Genomic DNA, 20,864 nt, shown 5'->3' on the forward strand with positions numbered 1-20,864 from the left:
TTTATATAAAGACCTGCTCTCAGAGATCATAGCTTTATTAAAAGAATAAATGCACAGTTCATTTATCTTCTTAATTTCACGGTATTACAAAATATTTTTTGTCTTTTATCCGTTCTGTGTGATACTTCACAGATATTAAATAGAATTATATTTCTGAAGATTTCAACAATGGGAAAATATCAAGTTATTGAATATTTAATGATATACTGAAGACGGTTTTAATTTCATAGGAACACTATTTTCAACAGATTGGTGAAAATGGGTGTTAGAAGATTTAAAATTCAAACAATTCATTGCAAAAATATTTTTACATTATCTTAAATTTCGAAAAAAATTAGACATAATTATTCGAAAATGGTACTTTTTCAGTACTAACCGTACTATTTTTCTCTCATTGTACATCCATTTTACAAAGTTCCTCCTAACATAATTTTTGTCAATTTTATTCTAATTTTTTCTGTTTAAATTTTAAAGTTACTTCACTGTTTCCCCACATATGTCGATCTTTCCATTTTGCCAATGTTTAAGTTATTTCTTACTAGCATTCCTTTTCTTTGCGTTTATTAAGTAATTTCTTTTTAGTTTAATTGGGATTGACTTGTTATGTAATACATTTTGACTCCTGTTTGAAATACAAATTTTTAAAATTGTTGACATTTTTCTAATGGTTTGAACTATTTTGCCTCATGTTTTAGTACTACTTCCCAAACATTCATGAGTGCAATTAGCATATCAAATCTCGTTTTTCTTTTTTGCAGCTTAAGTTTCTTGAATACAGTTTATATTTCTTGATAAGTTCCTAATTTCAATATAAAATTGCTAGACTGTTGAATACATCATTAAATATTACAGAAATTTGAATATCAATACTTTTTCTTACTTTCTTTTCTTACCTATATATATATATATATATATATATATATATATATATATATGAGCTTCTAAAACTCATCATACATTATTAGAAACATATAATTTCACGTTCATGATTTAAGATGTTTTTAATTTATTAGATTTCTTGATTTAATTTTTTCCTGATTTAACTTTTAAAATAGTAATCAAAAATAAAGTCTGAACATTTCAAATCTACTATGTTTAATTTTATTTTTCAGAAAAAAATATTTCAAGATTGAGCTTCATTTTTCTCTCTTGTGGCTTATTTTCCACTTTTCTTCCATCCATCTATATTTATTCTGCACAGATAGTATTAAAAGAATAACAATGTTTAATTAACATTTCAAAATGAGTAAATTCTTTTTTTTTGTGTTGTTCTAGATTGTTTTTTTTTCCTGACGTAAAGTTAGATTTAATTCCTTAGGTATTTCTTTAGACAACACAATGATTTGAATTGTTTGCCCAAAAAAATGTTTAAAAGAAGTAAAGAATGAATATTAAAAAAAGACTAAGTAAAAATTGAAAAACACGAGATTATTTTTTTACATGGTATCCAAATTTAGTCCATTTCTAAACTTGAACAAGCATTCCTAAGCTTGTCATTTATCTCAGAAGATTTGGATTCTGACAATATATATTCTTTAAACAAGAAATATAAATTTTCTGCATAGTTATAAATAATCCAAAATAACAATTTTTCTGACATATCGACTGCTTTAGTTGTATACGTTTTCTCAAAACATTGTTTGACTTCAATTCTTTTTAACATTTATTCTGCTTGATATGATGTTATATGCCTATATATATGCCTATATATATATATATATATATATATATATATATACATCAATGTCAAGGATTTGCTCATTGAAGTAAGAAATCTATAACGAAACTACAGTTAAATTTCGTATATTAAATCTGAATATTTTGCTTTCATTCATAAGTCCATAAACATCCGAAGTTATAATATGAAGTTAAAATTAGTGAAGTATTATGCGAGATATAAACCATAGGTTTATTTCAAAGGTATGGCTAATGCTTCAAAAGTATAAACTGATACAAGTGATATCAGTTATGCTTCGAACACTAAATTGCACTTTATTTTTTGATGTCATTATCTTTTTATTCAATGAAGACGAGTAAAAGATTTCAAATTTTGTTTATAAGCTTTTTGAATTATGTTTTGTAAATGTAAGTAGATTCGAGAAATGACTTGAAAAATGTTCTGGGAAAAACTGCAAAATTATTGACTTTTAAAATCAGGCAATGTCGAGTAATGTATTAGGCACAATGCCACCATTCTTCTAGAGAACATGATACAGTAAGTTCGATAAATTTGTTGCGCGGAAAGCCATTAATCCAATAATTGTGAAAGGAAATATCGAGTTGGTCAGCGTTGTGAACAAATTAAATAATTTTCTGGTGGTAAAAAAGTAGATAAATGTTCCAGAACCTAAATCAACAACATTTTCAAATCTATTGAGATTGTGAATTTACTGGGCTTTCAAAATGTATCACAACAACGTTATCGCATATACATCACTGTATTTACAAAATGAGCCATAAATGAGAAGTATGTGCAAGGTTTTAACATATTACCTGGACCAAATACAATATACATTAAAGAAACTTCATAACCCAATTAGATCAGCAATATGTAGAACAATGGAGGATTCAGGGTCAATAGCATCAATGGAAATGTGAAACAAATGGGCATAAACAACGGTTCATGGACGAAAGGAGCTGACTTAGTTTTGGGCGGTGGAATTAATATTTGACTGCAATTGACTGAAAACGGTTTATCTTTTCTAATTAATGTAGTTTTCTATTCTATGAGAGGTTTGAAGTAGAACAAATATAGATGCCTCGATATCATATTTGTCTCAAAATATTTGAGGGAAAAATACCCAGAAAGCAACCACTTGTGGATAAGTCTTAATTGATAGCAGAAATAGCATTATGATCTGGATAAGACTTTTGTGTCTACCTTTAATCTTCTCATTCGTGTAGAAAACATTACAGTGAATTAAATGAGTTGCTTCTTTATATACATCTTCATATATACACAGTTTTCTCTGACCAGGACAGTATCTACCATTATGGCGAATTGTTTTATCAACATTTATTTCTGTATGTGAGTAAATGGAAATATATGATGGCGAATTTGCTTCATCTTTTTGGAATTCAAATACCCCTTATCAGTATTCAGGTAAGATTATAAGGAAGGATTTTATATATTACTCACTCTTTGGATCGCAGCATTTCAGCTTTTTTAGAATTAACATAATCCTGTACATATTAAATGTGAATATAAAATCATCTGAATTATTTTCAGACTCTATAACCATTATCTGATCCTTTCGTGGCAGTTCGCTGATATTCGCAATTGTCAGATCAAAGTGAGTCCAATATGTTCAATATGTAGATTTTAGATACGATAGGTGAAAACACTAAAATGTCTTTTTTTTTTCTTTTTTCTTTTTGCAAAATTACGAAATGTTTTTTTAAATATTTTTAATGTTTATTTATAAAATCGTTAGAATTTCGTTTATAAATCTGTTTTTTGAGAAGTTACATTCACTTTTTTAAATTTCCATTTCCATGCATTTTAATACTATTTTAGATCTTCCGATTGCATTTTCTGAAATTCTAATCTTCGATTGAAATTTCTGATAAAAATTTCAAAAATTAAAATATTTTGCATATTTTTTGTTCAAATTTTAAATAATTTCTCAGTATGTTCAGCAGTTCTTGAAACTAGAGAATAAGAAATATTTTCATTTAGAAATATTGTATATTTGTTTTTGTGTTTCAAATGTGAAATAAATTGAAAATTATTAGTCGAAATTATTAGAAATTATTAGTCGAACTCCAATATTTAAAAAATAGATGAAAATATTTATTTATTAGCTCAAAAACAGACAAAATGTATTTTATGTTATCTGCAAAGTTTTAAAAAAACTATTTTATGAACCTCGAAACTTGAAGATTTTGGCTAATACACCACTTTTTTAGTTTAAAAAAAGAAACCTTAGATTTCACAGACGTTCCTTAAATATTTATTGATGTAAACAGTCTAAAAAAATGTAACTGTTTTCCAAAGTTTTCAAAGAATTTTTCTTAAACGTAGTTTCATACCTTTATTCCTTCTCGGTTTGTAAATATAATATGAAAGTAATCAGAAGATCCTAACATAAAAAACTATTTTTCTCTAACGAAAAAAAAAATGCCTATTAAAATATCAAATTTTGGCAGAATATTTGGTCTCAAAAATACAAAAAATAAATTGAAAGATAATTGATTAACAAAAAAAAATACTAATTTTCCCAACAGACTGCGTACAATGTAACAAATTCCTCAAAATATTAAGTACTCACAAATGTTTTTGAATACAAGTACTCCTCTTAATTGCAACATTTTTTCAAATATTTTCTTCTTCTGATGGCCTATTGTATTCAAAAGTTAAAATTGTTGCACTTTGCATTTATTAGAAAAATTTATAGAGATGTAAATCTTGAGATGGGGGGGAAACAAAATTAGGAATAAAATTCTGACACATAAATTCTAACATAATTAATTTTAATTAAGAGAACATTTACTCATGACAAAATGTGTTTATTCTTGTACAATTCTCTTTTGCATCATATTTTTAGCATTTTTAAAGTATTATATCAGTATATACTTGTTATGAAAAACATTCATACTTTCTTAATTAAAGTTACAAAATGTATAATTCCGTCGAGGTTTGAGTTAGATTCAAAGTTGCTTTTTCAGGCGTTAAGTGTCATTCCATTTTTGCTTTATTTTCAAAAGTAAAGTAACTTGGGTTGTTTCATTTAAAAATTAGAATTTAAGTAAAAGTTAATTCAAAATAAAAAAATGTGAATTAAAAAAAGAAAAATGAGGAAGTTGTTTTAGAGCTTTTATGTAAATATAGCCTTGTTTTTTTGATGAAATTTATCTACTTTTTCAAACAGATATTTAAACTATTTTTATTTTTTATTGAATTGAAATACATACTTTATAGAATAAGACCATTGTTTTCCCCAAAAAACACTTAGAATTTTCCTTTTCTAAATATTTCAACTTCAATAGTTTAGGTATTTGTCCCCAGAATTATAAACACGACAGGCTTTATAAACAATCTGTGGAAACAGTCTTGTTTCGTCAGCAGTATGTCAAAAATGCGCCACCATTTTTTCAAAAAATAATCAAAAATGTAAATAATAAATGTTTAAATAATAAATCAAAAAATAACACCAATAAATCAAAAAATTAGTCAAAAATGTGACACCAATAAATAAAAAAATAGTTAAAAATGTGACCAATAAGTGAATATATGTAAAACTTGTTTGTGGAAGAAATTGATCCAAATAATTATATTTTTTCTTATTCTTGCGTCTTAATTACAAGGAAGAACTTTTAAAGGTTATTGAAAATGATCTGTTTCCGGTAACAATATGAAAAACTATGTTTACGGATCAAATGCTAACGCTTCTTTAGAAGGCAATTCTAAAGAATAACAATGTATATTACTTCTTTAATGGAACTTTTAACAAATATATTTAACGATATTTTATTATTTAATAACTATAAGAAATGTAAACAACCTATTTAATATATCTAGATACTTTATTATTATGGAACAAGTACTTAAAAAATTGTTTCAATTAACTACAATAGAAATATATATATATATATTTTTTAGAATTTTTTTTATTTATTTTCTGCTTTATACAAGAATGATCGCTTTTTCAACATTGCAAAAATAATGAAATATTTTTCTATAAATATTACTAAAATATGAAGCAAGCTGCTATAAGTATTACTTTTAGATATGCAAGAAGCAATACACGAAATTAAAAAGTTCTGTTCATAGTCTACCATGTTTAAGATTACTTTCTACAAATAAATTTGTTTTATCTTTTGATTCTGCTATTTTATATGTTTATACTTCGTTTACATTTTACAGTTTTATACCCTTATTTGACGCAAAAATCTTGCATCTTTAATTAATCTTGTAAAATGAATAAATTCTTTTTGTTTTGTAATGAATATAAAATACAAGGATTTTCTCATCCCGTTAAATTAGGCCGTGTTTCTATTTAAAAATAGCTAGAAAAGTTTCATTCGAATGTTTTTGTAATATTTGTTAGAATCCTTGGGTTGTATTATTTGAGGATGAAAAACAAATAATTATTTAAAAAGAGATTTAATACCACTATAATTGTGTCTTACCTTCTTTTATTGAGTATTATCTACAATTTATCCACATACAGGTCCAATGTAACTGGTTGCCATTTTGAGCTGAGTAATAGATTTTAATGATGAAATTATTACAGACCTGTATAATTACTTGAAAATTTACAACAGCAGGAACGCCAAGACTTGTAAGGCAAGACAAGATCAAACCATTTATTACACCGTGTTTCAAAGTATTTTCTTTTCAGAGAGGCAAATTTCATATGAAAGGCGGACAAGAAGTATTTCTCCAAGTAATTTCCGAACATTGATTTTGAGCTTTATCTCTGGTTATTTATTTATTTTTACTAATTTTGTCGTGGCATGTCCTAAATAGGTCATTTAGAAATTTTTTTCTGTTAAGGAGAGGATTTTTCAAACCTTTTAGTGTTGTTTTTTAATTATTTTACTTAGAATGGAAAGAAACAAGAACATTGCACGGAATACTGGCTTTGCTATGCTACTGTTTCATTAATTTATTTGCCTAGGCTTCTTGGAAGAAAAACATGAAATTCTTGACATAAAAGGATCAGTAAAATTGAATACAGAAACTTTCTTTGAAAGAGCATATTATTAAAGGAATCTTGAGACATTTCAAAGGAGTACTGCCATTTCACGTAAAACATATTCTACAAAGAAACTTCACATCATGATAGTTACTTAATACTATTTTTTTGGTTCTCTCAAAATGAATTAGCAAAAATTGCTTTACATTTTCCCCTCTTCTTTACATCCTTTAAAAATAACTTTTTAAAAATGCAATATATTCATTGACATTCCATGAAAAGTTATCATAAAAGACCCGTAGAAATGCTGGTCACATTGTTGTTTAGTTCCTTTCGGAATTAATTGGTGATGATAGAACCTTTAAGACGTTGAATTTAAAATAATTCATTTAAAAATATAAATATTTTCATCCTCACTTTCATAAAATCTGCTTTTTAAAAAGCTATATACGATTATTAAAAAGCCAGAAATGCTTATTAAAAAGCTAAAAGCTACAAATACGGTGAAAATGAGAAAAGGAATATCACACGACTAATGTCATGTGTTTTTACATTTTGCTGATTATTAGATTCTATTAATTTTTTTTCTTTTAATTTGAACAATTTTTTTTGCCAGAGGTAAAAATATACAGAAATATTTTAGTATGTGCATATGTGTGTATGTACATATTGTTACAAAAATTTTTCCTGCAACAAATTCCGCAAATTAATCGCAACAACGCAGCACATTTAATCGCTATAGTTCAGCAGCTTGCTTGCTTGCTATCTAATCTTCTCAAATCTTTTTACTTGTTGGTGACTCCGACTCTCACTCACCACTTCTGACGATCCACACCATTTCTTACCGCATCTTCAGATTGCCTGTCTTTTATTGTTCCGGGAGGCGGGGCTAGAATCTTCTGACCAATCAGGGCGTAACTGAGTGTATCTCAGGTATTAGTGGATGGATCCTGAAAGTTCTCGAACTTTCTAGCATTATCCATTTAGTCGCCAAATGGTCACCAAACTTAGCACTCACAGGACAGATCTTACAACGGTTTTTCTTACGATGACACTAGTCTTCCCGGGTAGCAAAATTACAGATTTGTAACAATATATAGTTACGAATCTCTGTTGTTGTCCATCATAAGAAAGACAGCTTTCCCTTCAGTTTTGTTGGATGTTGAAGGGTTGTTGGTTCATTAATTCTCGGACGTGGCGACGAATTTGGAGACAAAATGGTTTGTTTTAGAATATCCAGGAATTTCGGCAATATAATCAATAGGAGGTGAATTATGCCGATACTGCAAGAACTTTCTCTAATCTACTCCAGAAGCTATACAATTCCAGGAAATTCGAGCTGCTAAGCAACAAAACAGTCGTAGATCTAGTCAATGTTGAGTCAGGTGAATCAGTCTAGCGAGGCGCAAACGTTGAACGAAGTTCAAACGATTAGTGAATTCAGGATTGAGCGAAACTTGGAGTCAAGTATTAAAGCAGCACAGAGTCGTGTGCTGAAATGTCAGTTATTTACTACTGATTAACTGTTTATAGACTGTTGTTTATTATTTGTGTACGTCTCGGCTATGAATTTATTGTTTATGCGTTGTATCTTCGTGTTAATAAACGTCATTATTTATTATTTAGGCTTATTGTCTGCCTCACTATACTCTTGAACACACTACCCCAAACCCGTTCATTTTAAGGAATTTTGTGGATAATTGTTCGGTAACTATATATATATATATATATATATATATATATATATATATATATATATATATATATATATATATATATATATATATATATATATATATATATATATATATATATATATATATATAAAACCACTAATTGTCACTTCTATTTCTATTTCTATTCACGCAGCAGCTAGATTTTTATTATTGTAATTTAAACATTATTTTTGAAGTATTTTACCAAAAATTGAAAGAAATATTATGTTGAAAAGAACATTTTATACATTCGCTTGGTTACTGGTATATTAATTTCATTCCAAGTATCATGACAATAAGAACTATTTAATGGATAGAAAATTGGAGTTATTCCTTATAAATAAATAAAAAAAGCCTTATTATGTTTCCATCATATTGTAAGATTGCTTACACATCACCAAGATTTTATCAAATTTGTCAAAAAAATTTATGAAGACAAAACATTATTGCTAAGATAAAAAACAAAATTGTGAGAATTCTTGTTTTAAATATCAATCATTACTCGAAGAACTCGTAAGTGACATCGCTATTTTGAATACTTTGTTGTGTCTGATTTTTGACATACTGCGTTTTGATAAAACACTGACAGTACATTATATACTTTTAACACAGAAAGTGTTAAATTCTGTTTCATAAGACTTTGAACCAGAAATTTTAATTATATTAGCAATGCGGAGTCGAAATATGTTACTCACGAGCAATGGATACAAGAACAAAAGAGTCATGATGAGATTTTGCTGTATTACTTTTACATGAACACTTTTCACAATCAGGAACCAATTCTTTTGTCTTTTAGGAATTCGTAATGGACATTCTGTTTCAGGTTTAGTCTCTCGAAATAACCAGTTCACTACAAATTCCATTGCATTGATGCAAATATTTAGAAGCTGGAAGTACGTTTCATCGAGTTTCACTCCTGTTCCGAGCACACACAGTAACTCTCTCATTGTATTTCTTAGTCCCGAATGCAAGCAGAATAACGTAAATTCTGCATGTAATTCACCAATCAACCTTTGTAAATGGTTTGCTTCTAATAGCATAACTCAATTCAGACCTTTTTTCTCAGTTCTCAGTTTTTATGTTCAAGAGTCTGTATTTTAATTATGAAGTAAAAATTTGTATTTAAACTGTCACTTGTCTGCAATGGAGATTTAAATGTAACTAGGCGTTGATCACAGAAAAGCTGTATTCAAACTTTTATATTTCAATTTTCAACTCAAATATGCTATATATTGTATTAAAGGTTATAAATATAAATTTAATATAAAATTAATATAAATTTCTTTAAAATAATATAAATATTTAAGTTTTTGGCAGAAATACGTTTTTATTTTAGAAGTAGATGTTGTTTAATAAATGTTACATTTTTCTTGTTACTCTGTCTTTAAGAATACAACGGAGCATGATCTACTGAAGATACGCGTTCAAATATTTATATTCATAGTTCAAATATCTATTTAAATGGAATTTCATTTGGGTTCAATTAATATAAATGGATTTTTAAACTATTTAATATAATATTGTTGAATATCGTTTGACATTTTTACTTTATATTTCTTTCTCCTTTTCTTATGCTTACAATTCCATACCTCCACTCGGATGTAAAAATATATCTTAAATATAACATTATATATATACATAATATATGAGCTTTAACTAGACACCTAAAATCAGTGGATATTTGTGCAATTATCTATTAGTATTTTTTTTATAATTATTATTTGTCATATTAAAGAAACAATGGAGAGGGGGATTTTAAGTGTACTAAATCTGTAAGCCTTTTTTATAGAAACATTGACATATTTTAGTGAAATAATAATTAACATTCATTTTTTAATTATTCTTTTTTTCTCTAAAAATAATTATTTCATCATTCATTGCTTTTAATTAACATTATATTTTGTTTTCCTTCCATTTTGGAATTTATTTTAAGTAATATTTAATGCATGTCCATTAGTTTTATTTTAATTATTAAAGATTAACGTTATATATATATATATATATATATATATATATATATATATATATATATATATATATATATATATATATATATATATATATATATTAAACACTGAAGAAAATGAGAGCTGCTGTTGTTTTTAGAGATACAGTATATTAAATGTCGGCATCGCAGTTCCACCGTATTTAGTTTTATTTCTGAAAGTGTTACGAGAGAGGTTTTGTGCCTTCTGTGTAGCATTGTAACTAATTTCTTTTCGTTGTTATACTTTTATTTTCATGAGTTGGGCACCCAGCATTAATAAGATTAAACCATTTTTAATTAAAGAAACATCCTTCATATTTTGTGACATTCTCCATTCAGCATTTTCCTCAGTTATATTATATTTCTTTCCTTGCTTTATTTCTGTGGTGATTTTTTTTCTTGAACAAAAGCTAAGCAATTAAGAAAGAAAAGTAAGAAAATATTAAATACTGAAATAACGAAAACAGGAAAAATACTGCTACATTTTTCTGATTGTTTTAAGTATCGAATTTCACTTGTATGAGCTTTGTGGTTATCTTTTAACTATTTTTGTAGGTTTGAAATAAAATTAGTTAATATATTCACTGTGACTTTTAAAAAATTGTTAATTTCTCACTTAAGTAAAAAAAAAAAGACTAAATTCGTCTGATATATTATTACCTTTAATGATCTTTCTTATAATATTAACAATATTTGTAAATTTTAAAAAAGTACAATTTAAAATTTGTTTTAGAAAAATAATGTATTCCTGTCATGAAAATAAGTTGTTCATTTTCTCCGGAATCCCTACAAGGTTTCATTTTTAGCATTAAATCATGAATTAAAACTCTAATTTCATTATTTTTTTTTAAAACATTGTTGTCTACTCTAGTTTTTATGCAATGCACTTAATCGTGGTTATTTCTGCTTCTTCTGGAATTTCAGAATATTTTCAATTATTTGTTATAAAAGAAAAAAAATGATGCGACTACTATGATACTTTAATTTAAATATTTTTTTTGTCTTACTATTTTGTTTATTTCGTAAAATTTTGTGTAATTATAGGACTTTTAATAGAAAGATAAAGATATCAAAAATTTAGACGTATAAGAAAGTAAAAACGTCATTTTAAACGTAAAGAACTTATGATACAAATGAAAAGATTATTAAAAATTAATACTAAATATTATAAAATTTTATTTTTTGCAGATGAAATAAAGAAATTATTTGTTATGTTACTGTAGTTACTTATAATTATGTATGTTTTATTAAAATATAATTGTGAAATGTACTTTTAAATAAAAATAAGCGTATGCATAACTGCTTGATATGCATTGACATAATAATCATATACAAAACATAGAAAAATTAACGAGCCAATAATTAAATGAAACAAAAATATCATCAAAGAACTTCAATCATTAATATATTTCGGTGTTATCGCAAAGAATGTACTCATGTTGTCCCACCACCACCTCAGCGTCAAAACCATGGTGGCTCTTTTACATTGAAATTTTATCTGAATAGCTTCATGCGGGGATATAAAAAACAATTCAAGAACGAAATTTGCTCTTCTCAAGAGTTTTATATTACATAGCGACTCTGAGCTCAACAATCAAGAAACTTTAACTTAATTCAAAAGAAATCCCCTCTCAACATTTCTGTCTTAATCTGCACAACCTCAAAAGCAGCGCTCCAAACCATTAAAGGAATTATTTCACTCCGTATAATGGTGCAAACAGAAGGGGTGTATGTTAAAACATCTGGTTTTAATTATGTCTAATAATTGAAATAACTCCCATAATTTAACATTACAACTAAAGCATTTTGGGACCAAATACTCCAACTTGAAATTCTATCCTTCAAACTTTCTTTTTGAAGAGAATCCCCCTCAATCAAGACCCATATCTTCATGGATGAATCCAAAATTGTCGGGAAAGCGTCGTCCAGCATAAATAATTCACCAAACAACGGTTCTGCATATTGAGCAAACAGAATTCAGTCTTTGAATCTGAACTTTCAGCATTTAAAGAAATGTGTAAATGGGCTACCAAATACGAAAACAATCCTAAAGTATGGAAGGACGAGTCGAGATTAAAGTTTATCTCCCTCTCATTCTGAAGTCCGATCTCAAATACAAACCATTTTGCTCAATTACCCTTCTAGATGACGTATGGACCACAATAGCAATGAGGCAACATATCTCTTAACAAACGCTAAGAAATTTGGTTAAAAATACTTACAAAAAATCAAATGTTTTAAAAATATGTTAATTAAAACCTCAAAGGCATATTTCGAAGGGATTAGTTATTTACTTCCATAAGGACAAACTACTACAAGTGAACAGAGAATGAATTTCTGCGACTTAATTGTCAATTTTTTTTTTAAAATACTGATGGTATTTTGGGATGAGCGAGGATAGAACATGGGACCTTGTGGTTTGCATCCCAGTAACTTAACTATTATGCAAAAGCAATTGCCTGTGAAGCGTAGTAGTTAACTGGCTAATATGCTATTCACCACAGACTCCCCCTCCAGTGAGACGAACGATATGGCTGTTGTGATGTATTTAGCTGTTGTCTAATGGGCCTGTACCCATTTGAGTAGCGAGTGTGCGTAGGTGAGTGATTACTGATGCTGCGTGAAGTGAGTCTGACGACTTTGGTTTGCTGTGGGTAGATGGCATCACAACAGCTGTACGAAGGTTGAAGGTTAATCGTCCGAGGTCACCAGTTTTTGGGGGATTTGTGATGAGCGAGTCTAGAACCTGGGATCTTATGGTTCGCAGCCCAGTAACATAACCATTATGTAAAAGCAATTGCCCGTAGTTGTTAACAGCGTAGTTGTTAACTGGCTTATATGCTATTCTCCACAGAATATATAAACAGATTTGAGGAAATTGTAGCAATATTTGTTGGCTAAAAATGATTTACACACACACGTAAATACATCCGCGCACGTCTGTGTATGTGATATTTTTAATTTTAAGACGGATTTGAAACAATATTATAAAGTTCCCTTTTTTCATGAAATGTCTCATTTTATTTATTTCTGTTTGAAATAAGTTCTTCTTCGTAAAAACAGTTGGATAGTACTATTAAATTAATGAGCAGAAAAAGATTTACAAACACCGATAATACATAAAACATTTCATAATCCTAAGTGAATAATACTCAAAAGTACTTAATAGCGTTCACCATCCCCAGAACGGAAGGCGAAGTAATTTTTTCCCATTCTTTTCTATTACAAATAAATTAATTTCAGAAAATTTGTATTCTTGTAAATAATTTTGGTGTCATGTGTAGATATCACAGTCTACATACTCCGCTGAATTCATCCCTGCTGCTAGGAGATTCTAATATACTTCAATACTTAAAATGGAAACATAGATGAAGATTTGTATTAAATTAAAGTATGTGACTATGTTGGGGATGGGATTTTTGATAAATGCTTTCAAATAGTTATATTTTTGACCTTTGCATAACAAAGATTGAAATAACATCTATGATATGAGAATGTACCAGTTAAGCGGCAAATGTTTTTTTCAATTAAGAAAAAAGAGCTTTTGGTCTAAAAAGAGGTGTAATGCAAATTGTTTCTAGTTTAGAGTTTCATCAACTGATTTGCTTAAAAATTCACCGATAACTTAAGAAATATATAATCAAGTTCCTGAATTAAAAATAAGTTATATTTCGATTCCTTCTATAAATATGGAAATACGACAGATAAATAACAAGATATTTTAATTTTTTTCATATTGTAAAGACCTAAAACTGCCATAAAATATTTCTGAAAGAATAGACTACTTATTCTCTTGTTCAGGAAATGCAGAGCGTATTGAAAAATTATTATACTAAATTAGAATAAAAAAGTGTACTTTATATTTTAATTTAAGAGGTTTTTCGTAGGAAAGCACCACTAAAGATTGGTATTTGAGAAAACAGCATTCAAAGACGTATAATAACTTTAAAACAAATGTAATTATAAATATAAAAATCAGTGTAACTTCTCAAAACATAGATTTAGAAACAAAATTCAAATGGTTTTATAAAGGAAACTGTTCAATAGTTAAGAATTTTAAATTTAAAAAAATTATATTTCCTCAAAAAATACACTTTTCAACGTAGTCACCTACCTTAATGAAAACTTTTATAATTTCAAAACTTTTATAATAAACAAAATATAACTGAGAAGTGTATATAAGTTTCTTTACTGTATGTGTATAAAATAAGCATTATATAAACTATAATGTTTGTTTCAATAATAAACATTGAATTACTAAATTCTTAAACAAATCTTTTAAAGCTTTTCCTTTGCCATGTAGATTTTAAATATAAATAGGAACATATTCATTTTATTTCCCTCTGTATTGATTTTTTCCCCTTTTGTTAATTCTTCTCTCTCGTTTCTTGAACGTGATCTTACCTGTGAGGAAGACCGTTGTCCCCAAGCAATATTCTTCTGATTCCCCAGGCTTCCGTTATTGATTCCCTTTAAGTATTTAACAAGTGACGGTGAAAAAGTTTGATTTTTGTTAATTGCAGCACGTTCCTTGATGACCTGAAATAAATTGCATGCTACTTTTTAACTTTACTTCTAGGAGGATAGCTTAAAGGAAGAGAGTCAGTTAAGCACATGGAAAATCATGCGCGTGTTTTAATGTGGGAATTCAAATATATTATTTGAACTTTAGCGAATGCATTATAACCAACATAACATGAAGAGATTTCAACGAAGCGTCATGACATAGGGGTAGCATAGGGGTAACATAGGGTCTTCCCCGTAATCCGAGCGTCCCCGGTTCGAGTCCCAGTTCGGGCGTGGTTGCTCTTCCTCTGTGCTCTATCTGTGAGATGTGTGAATGTACCCCCGTAAAAAGGGGTTTTGCAAGCGAATGTGACGCGTGAGGTAGCTAAGTTGTTCTCTTGGCCTTGTTGGCTGACAAAAACTAAAAAAACAAGAGACCCTCACTCGGCTTAAATTGCTGAGAGAGCTTGTAAAGTGCTATAAGTAGCAACAACAACAAGAAGTTTCATTGTTGTTTCTTTCACACTTTCAGCATAGAACATCCATATAAATATAAGAGGCTTATAACATCGTAAAAACTCTTGTTAAGTATTGATAAATTTTTATTTCTTGTCTGCAAAATAATAAAAAAAAAAGTATTGTCATTATTAAAAAATAATCACTAAATTTTAATAAATGTCTTTGTTTGAAATCTCTCTGAATCCGAAAATATATTTTTGCAATTATATTTTTCTTTCTTTAAACAAAATAAATCGAAAATAATCTATAAACAAGTTTCCAAAATTTTAAGCATTATGATTCATGTCTCGAGGTAGTAAATTTTTTTCCGTGAAAAATACCAAACTCTATTCTGAAACAGGTTATATGCAGCAAGAATTAACTCAAGTGAAGAAAAAAAATATAACTTTATTTATAATGAAGATGAATGCGTGTGTGTATATTGAGGCTCTATTGGACAAAACTTTCACCTAAAACTACCAAATTTGGCAAAAACATATTTTGAAAGGTGGGAAAGCGCAATGTGAGGCAATATTTTTTTTGAAATTTTAATCGAAAGTTTCATTTATTAAAAATCTAGGATCTTTCAGAGATACCTTCCGAAAAGGTTACAGTATAAAAATGGTTTTTACGTCATCATAAAGTTCAAGCTGTTATCTTTTCAATGATACGGATATTTTAGCCCATAAATTAAGTTTCTTTTTTTAATGGATTAAAAATATTCTAACCACATTTTTCAATAATTTATTTTGTGCAAAATGAAAATAAAATTTAACTTACACCAGCGCATTATGAATCTGCCGAAAAAATCAGCTTTGTTCAGTGCGTGGCCATAAGGTTGACAAAAAATCAAATAGAAAGATTAAGTGAACTCTTAATGCAAACGAAACCTAAGAAACTGCAATGTTCAGCACGTGTTTGTATGAAATAGAATAAATATGAAATTTGATTTTTCTTAAAAAAATGAATATGAGAAAAAGTTTTCTGTCACATTTGGAAATAGTTATATTATTACTTCAAACTTCAGTTTCATTGAAGACATACACAGTTTAATATATACAGGATATCCACTCTAATTAGGCCAGCAGTTAATTTCTAAAACTGATTTATATGAAAAGAATTATATTTTATGTATTTTGAATCAATAGATGTTCTAATGAATTACGAATTTTATTATTTTTTCTGACAGATCCTCTGTTCTGCGAGTTAGCTTTTATAAAATGTTCTTGAGGCACTAATGTTTTTAAAAATTCCACTCTTTTTCAAATAAAACTGGTTGAGTTATGAAAATTTTCATGGCTTTATTCTATAAAAACGCGTGGATTTAGACCTCTCCATTGACAGTCTTGAAGAAAATACGCCAATAAACTCTTAAACATTCCTGAGGACTTATTTTCTAAAATAATATAATTGTTGATTGTCCAAAAATAATGATATTCAAAGGTTTATAACTCGATCAGGTTTTATCATTGAAGAAGATTGAAACGTTAGGCTGTCAAGATAATTTTACCGAATATGATTTGCAGGATTGGCGAACTGTAAAAATTTTTTTCCAGATGTACATTTATTGCTTGAAAAATACATAAAATATTATTGACTGTATGTTAATATTTTTGAAGGTAAAGCTGACTTTTATGACAAATCAGAAAAATTGTTATTGAATAACTCTTTGAAAAGTTGCATAAATTATTAAAAAAAAGAATTATGTGGTAGTCATAAGATTATTTTGCTGAAGGATTCGATTTTCTGTAATAATTTTTTTTAATGTATGTTTAGTTTCAGCAAAAAGATTTCCTATTTAAGGAAGTTTTATTTCTGCCATTTCCAGTTACAACTTAAATTTTCCAGAAACTGACTACAAATTATAATACTATAAAGTATAATGAAAAAAAAATTATCTTCATTGCTTCTGGCGTACCAGCAGATCGCCAAAGGCGGCTTGTAATAATAATAAAGAACAATGTATATATGTGTTGTCTCTCTACAGGTCAGACCTCTTTACCCACAGCTACCAAATTAGAGCATTCGTATCTTAGAGAGTTGGAGTGTGAACTTCAGAATGAGTTCATTAAAACTTTAATTAGAATAATAACTAACTAAAAATTATGTGATATTGCTGTGTTTTTTCTCTCCATAAACTCCAAAAATATTATGATTGAAAAATAAATTTTACGCCGGTTTAAAATTTAAAAAATATACTTTAATGATCCCAATTTAATTATCATGTAAAGTTTTTCTGAATGTTGGCATTTTTTAAAAAATAACTACCAAGTAGAGATTACATTGTTGCCATGAAATTCAAAAACAAATTTCATTGTTTCATCAACTATCTTATCGTGTGATTTTCTTCCACTGATGAAAGCTAAGGAGGAATTTTTGTTAAAAGCTAAGGAGGGAATGATTTTGTTTAAAATCTGTGTAGTTTACGAGACGGAAAAAATGTGAAGGTACAGTACTGTGAAATTTAGAAGACAAATGAACCGGACATGCACGCTTTCAATAGTGCTATGATGTCATGGAACTGATCTCCATTAGAAATGTTCATGTACACAGTAGCGAACCATATATAAGATAAAATAAAAAGGCTTGATTGTCTGATAATTTGCCAGCATCATGAACACGAGGTTTTGTTTATAAGATTTAAATGAAGCTAAATATAACCAATATACGTAGCGAACCAGCTGGTCTCAGTACGAGAAGATTTCCTTAATGTTACATGATCTTACATTAACAAGGGTGATTTGAATTCTGTGAAAATTAAATGACCCACAATACATAATTTCCACCAGCGTCTTTGAAAAGATATTTGTTATTTAAATTGCCATATAAAACATATTTTTCTAATACCTGTTTTAGAAGCAGCAAGCTGGCTAGTATCAATTGCAAAAGATGTATAACAAAATGAATAAAACATATGAAAAAAATTAAAAGAACACTTTTAATATATGGCTATTTGAGACAATCATAAACATGAATCCGGCGAACTAGCTAGTCCCTAGTACTAGTACTCGCTGGTTTAACCAAATCTAAAACATAATGCTTGAGGGGGGGGGGGAATTAGCTTTCATCAAAGTGTTCCCATCATGATGACAAAAAATCATATTAAAAGATTAAATGACCTTTTATTGAAAACTAAAAGTGTAAATTTAGCTCGTATCTGTATAAAATAAAATACATATAAAGCATACTTTTTTTTCTAGAAAAATAAACGAAAGAAAAAGGTTTTTCAGACATATAAAATATCTGTTTTATTATTTATGTATTTATCTATTATTCAAAACAAATATGGTTTCCTATATACAAGGCATCTACTGCAGTTAGGATCCAATAAATCATTTTTAAATCACCACTAATATGCATAAACAACTAATAAGAAAAATTTCTAAACGAAATAAATAATTAAATGTTATGTAGTTTAAGTAAACGCAGATGCTCTTCTGAATTACATAATTTTAAATTTTTATACTTTTCCTCTATCGTGAGAGTCATATTTAATAAAACGTGTGACACAAATAAAAAAAAAGTTCGACAAAAATTAATTAAAATTATGAAAATCTGAATATCAATACTTCATGAAAACGTTCTATCTTATAATGCCTCGGAGAAAATAACAATATTTATATATTTATATTTTATTTTTGATTTCATTCACCACAACGAGGGAAACAAATCAATGTCCGGAATTTCTCCAACGTTGATTGCCTTAAAATAATAAAATTGTTAATAGTCCAAAAATAATGATATTCATAGTTTTGTAACTAGTTCAGAATTGGTACCAAAATTGAAATGTGTTTTTTTTTTCATTTAAAAGTTAGAGTGATTTGCTAAATGTGATTCATAAAAGGAGAACTGAATAGCATTTATATTTCATAAAACTTTCAGCAGTATATTTATTGATTGATATAAAATGAAATATTGTTATTTTCTTCAGTTAAAATTCTTTCAAAATTAAAACTATAAAAAATAAGACATTTTTTTTAAAATAAAATAATCCTTTTACATATCGCAAAATTAAGCAACGAAAATTCAGTATTTCAAAACAGGCTACATGGCAAAAATGGCTTCGATGCAATTCTAATTCAGTTGCTCATATATTTAAAAACATATTTTTTTCAACATATGTTTATTTAAAAAACATATGTTTTATTCAAAAAAAAAATCAGTAACTTACTGATACAGTTTTCAAATTTTGCCTCTATTGTAAAATTGATTTGTAGAACTTTTGAAACACAAATTAGAATAACATATTAAAATACGAAGTTCTCTTTTATATTTATTTTAAGTAAATATATTTAGATTTTATATATATTTACTTAAATATATATAAATAAAAATATATAAATTTTAGAAAATATGTATTTATTTTAGTAGTATATAGTAACCATCTCTTATTTTCTGTATACAAAATAACTCACAACTTCCTAACAAGAACCTGTCACAAATCCTGTATATAATACATCGTAAACCCTCTAATAATGCACCTTGGGAAAGAGTCCGTTTAAGGTTCACTCAGGTAGATAGTACATTCTCTGAACAAAAGACTGCTATTATGACCCAGTTGCCTTGTTGGGGGGATTTAAGTGTCAAAATATTTCTCTGAGCTGGGCGCACATCCATCAAAAAAGGATCAATCTGTCATTTTACTGTCATTAAAAATGCATTAATACTTTAGCCGATCGATGCAAAGAAGCTTAGAGTGCGGTACAGTGTTATGAGGGGGCATTCACTGCAACCAAATGGGGGAAAAAAGAAAGATTATTGAATGAAAGAGAGCAGCAAAACAATTGAATTTCCTCGCGTTTTCTGTTTTGAAGACTAGGCGAAATCATTATAAAGAGAATAGTTATTTCACTGTTACAGCAAAGAGTGATTCTTAGTTTGTTTCAGAAAATCTTTGGAGTAAGCAGAATTATTAAATTAAATCAAACATTGTAAATGCGTATCATACAATAAGGCAGAATTTTAGCGTTAAGTACTTCCAAGTAATGATAGAAGATCTATTGTTAAATAAAATATATATTTTTTAATTTATGCAATAGAGAGACTTTACTTTGACGCTAGTGAGTAGTATTCCATTTTTTAATATTTAAAACAACAATAATAAAATTTGATTTTGTTTCGATTTTTACTTTGTCGAATATGAAATGTATAAAGCGAATTATTGTAACCGACAAAAAGTTTCGAACTCCATATTTTGATGTGATTCCACAGCTCAGACTACCTAGAGTTCGAATTACATATTTTAAATTATATGTGTCTCTGAATACGATAACTCAAAGAGGAGGTGGAATTTGGTACATGGTCTTTACATCAAATTTATAAATTTCTTTCAAATTTTGAATGAAATACTTAGAGAGGATGACTTTTTGTGCATCTCCCCAGTACGAGTGAACTTATTATCTATAAACCTTAGCGACCATGACACTTTAAATTTTGTACATAGATTTATCATCTGTATTATAGATCTGTACCAAATTTTGAACCAAATTGGACAAAGGGTTGATCATCTGCCTATCT

This window comes from Argiope bruennichi, chromosome 1, assembly GCF_947563725.1.
Source record: "Argiope bruennichi chromosome 1, qqArgBrue1.1, whole genome shotgun sequence".
Lineage (NCBI taxonomy): Eukaryota > Metazoa > Arthropoda > Arachnida > Araneae > Araneidae > Argiope > Argiope bruennichi.